We start from the raw sequence: 3548 nt of genomic DNA, 5'->3' as shown, positions 1-3548 counted from the left end.
AGGTTGAGAGCTGAGGTACAAACCTTCAGGCAACAAGATGGTGAAACTATCTATGAAGCATGGGAGAGGTTTAAGGACTTGACAAGAAGGTGACCGCCAGATATGTTCAATGAATGGGTGCAGTTACACATTTTCTATGAAGGTCTTTCTTACGAATCAAAGAAGGCAATAGACCACTCATCTGGGGGGTCTCTGAACAAGAAGAAGACCATTGAAGAAGCCATAAATGTCATTGAGACTGTAGCTGAGAATGACTACTTCTATGCTTCTGAAAGAGACAACACTAGAGGAGTGATAGAGCTAAACAACGTGGATGTACTGCTGGCTCAAAACAAGATGATCACCAAGCAGCTGGCTGACCTTACCAAAAAGATGGAAAGGAACCAAGTAGCAGCAATCACTACCTCATCAGCAGCTCAAGAAGGAGTGAATGCAGAGGCAGAGGATGATCAGAAACAAGCCAACTACATTGGGAACTCAGCTAGACAGACCCATGATCCATACTCCAAAACTTATAATCCTGGTTGGAGGAACCACCCAAACTTTGGTTGGGAAATCAACAAGATCAAGGCCAAGATCAGAGATGTCACAACTCCAACAACAATGCAGCTCACCAACATTCCACATAGAGATCATATCAGCACCCGCCTAACAATACCTCTCAACATCCATATCAAAACCAAAATGGCCCTTCTCATCCCTCCAATCTCAACTCACCATCATCCGAAGATAGACTCTCAAGGATTGAGACTCTACTTGAAGGCATATGTAAGAAATCCAAGATAACAAGCTGTTCAAGGAGGAGGTGCGAGCCAATATCAAAAACCAGGGAGACACCATCAAGAGGCTAGAATTTCAAGTGGGATACCTCTCTGAGAAGATTCCCAAACCTACTGATAGCTTCCCAAGTGACACAGAGAAAAACCCGAGAGGTGAAGCAAAGAAAGTAAGATGGGAAGAATGCAAGATGGTCACTATAAGTGATAGGGAGACTGAGGAAGAGCTGAACAAACCCTTCAAACACTCTGGAGATACTTTAGCAGAGAAGCAGGAAGAGGGTCACTAAGAAACCAAAATTATACAGAAGGAGATTCTGAAACTCTTTGCACCTTTTCCCCAAAGAGTCAAGGGTGGCGTAGAAAAAAGAATATACTCAAAGTTCCTCGACATGTTTGCATCCCTTCATGTAAACATACCATTAATCAAGGCTCTCCAACAAATGCCCTCAGACATTAAGTGCATGAAGGAGCTGCTGACCAGGAAAAGCTCACTCAAAGGAGGGCAAACAATAGTGATGAATAAGGAGTGCAGTAGGACTCTGTGAAACAAGGTTTGATAAAGGACTCTGTGACCTGGGAGCAAGCATCAACTTAATGCCTTTATCCCTCATGAAGAAGCTGCAGATCAATGAGCTAACACCCACAGACGTAGTCATCAAGCTGGCTGACAAAACTCAAAAACAAGCAGTAGGAGTGGTTGAAAACATGTTGGTAAAGGTTGGGAACTACTTCCTTCCCACAGACTTTGTCATATTGGAAATGGAAGAGATTCACCTTCACCCAATCATATTGGGAAGACCATTCCTAGCTACAGCCAGAGCTCTTATAGATGTGGAGCAAGGAGAGCTAATACTGAGGATACATGATGAACAACTCGCATTCAATGTCTTCAAACCCTCACAAGAAGCAGATCAAGAAAACAAGGAACCAAAGGAAGATCACGACAAGGCACTGGTGGAAGAAACAAGCACTGAAGCACAAACTGTACACCTGAGAATCCCTTTAGTTGGTAAACAAAACAGTCAAAAGGTGCAACCGCTAAAGGAAACCCAAGAGGAGCCAAACCCACCAGAATCATATGAGACTAGCAACAGAATTTCCCTGTGAAAGGAGGCCACAAGGAGCAGGGTAGAGTTAAAAGAAACAAGGAAGAAGGCACCAAGGGGATGGAGGAATAAGAAGATCCCTATAGAGGATTTCTCTCCAGGGGATAAAGTGATCTCAGCTTATCTCCCAGCTATCCCACCTCATCTCCCCACCATCCCATCTCAGCTGCCTAAAGTTTTCACCATCAACAGAATTCTCTCCTTAGAACATGTGGAGATCATTAATGACGCCAATGGAGATAGATTCATTGCGAGGGGGGAATATTTGAAGCATTACCAACCACCCTGACAAAGGTAGAACGTCAAGCTAGTGACGCTAAAGAAGCACTTCATGGGAGGCAACCCATGTTTTATATGCTTTTAAAGTAGTTAATAATGCAAGGTTCATGAATTCCAAATCAACTTTTACATACACTTAAATGAATCCTTTTTTTGCAATATATAGCGAAGAACAAGTTTGGTGTTCAAGGCACACTAAGAGAACATAAATGCAACTCATATCATGTCACTCTTAGAACCTTGAACAAATCTTTTTACACACATGGCCACAAACTAAGTTTGGTGTCACCAATGTTGCATACATGGACAATTAAATAGTCAGTTGGTTTGCATTCATGAATAGCACTTAGTTATTTAAAAAAAAAAAATTTAAAAGTAGTTATTCTTTCTTTTTTAATTTTGCCACCATTATCCAAAAAGTTATTAATTGCATTCTTTTTTTTTGTAGGAGAAATGAAAGGAAGATTGGAAAGAATTGATGGTACAATTGAAGAAGGAGGGTTCGGCCACTTAAAAAATGGGGACTATACACATGTCTTCAAGGGAAATGCATTGGAAAATGTTGCCATGCAACATTGGAAGAACAACACCCTTGGAGACTGATAAACCATTATTTTATGGTTTATATTGTATTTAATTGTGTGGTTTTATCAAATCTTTACCCACTTATTCATTAAATAAGCATGAATTTATAATTCCTTCCTAAAAATACTTTATGGTTAAAAACTTGCTTCCTAGAGACTTTTAATTTTGTATTTTAATTCTCCTTTATTCCATTCGATGTCGTGATCTGTGTCTTAAGTATTTCAGGCTCTATAAGGCATGAATGACTTGGAGATTGGAAAGCAAGCTTGCAAAAATGGAAGGAACACAAGATATTAAGGAGATGACCAGCGAGAAGTGACGCGAGCACATGGCTCACGCGACCGCGCGATATAGAGGAAATTGCAGTGATGCAGACGCATGGCTCACGCGACCGCGCGATATACAGGAAATTGCAGTGACGCGGACGCATGGCTCACGTGACCGCGTGGATTGTAAACTGCACCAGTGACGCGAAGGCGTGGACGACGCGCACGCGTGGCTAGGCAAAACGGTGGATGACGCGAATGCCTCGATGACGCGATCGCGTGACATGTGCGATCTGCAGAATCTGCAGAATTCGCTGGGGGCAATTTTGGGCCTTGTTTTGACCCAGTTTTCGGCCCAGAAAAGCATATTAGAGCCAGGAAACATGCAAAGACAGAACACAACATTCATTCCACATAATTTTTAGTTTTAGATCTAATTTTATCTCTCCTCTAGGTTTTCTCTCTACACATTCATAGTTCTTAGGATTTGATTTTATTGCTTTTTGGATTGGAACATTGAGAAGAGTTATTAT

General features: G+C 41.6%; 1 non-coding gene across 1 annotated transcript; it reads right to left on the bottom strand.

Moving 5' to 3' along the window:
- On the bottom strand, positions 1–107 carry LOC148580616 (small nucleolar RNA R71). Its single transcript, XR_015897974.1, has one exon. It is a non-coding gene; the product is annotated as a small nucleolar RNA R71 (small nucleolar RNA).
- Positions 108–3548: the final 3441 nt, after the last annotated feature.

Source organism: Arachis ipaensis, chromosome B10 (genome assembly GCF_059453495.1).
Source record: "Arachis ipaensis isolate K30076 ecotype BB chromosome B10, ASM5945349v1, whole genome shotgun sequence".
In the NCBI taxonomy this organism is placed as follows: Eukaryota; Viridiplantae; Streptophyta; class Magnoliopsida; order Fabales; family Fabaceae; genus Arachis; species Arachis ipaensis.
The sequence above is the reverse complement of the archived record's forward strand: the minus strand, read 5'-3'. Positions and strand labels throughout refer to the sequence as shown.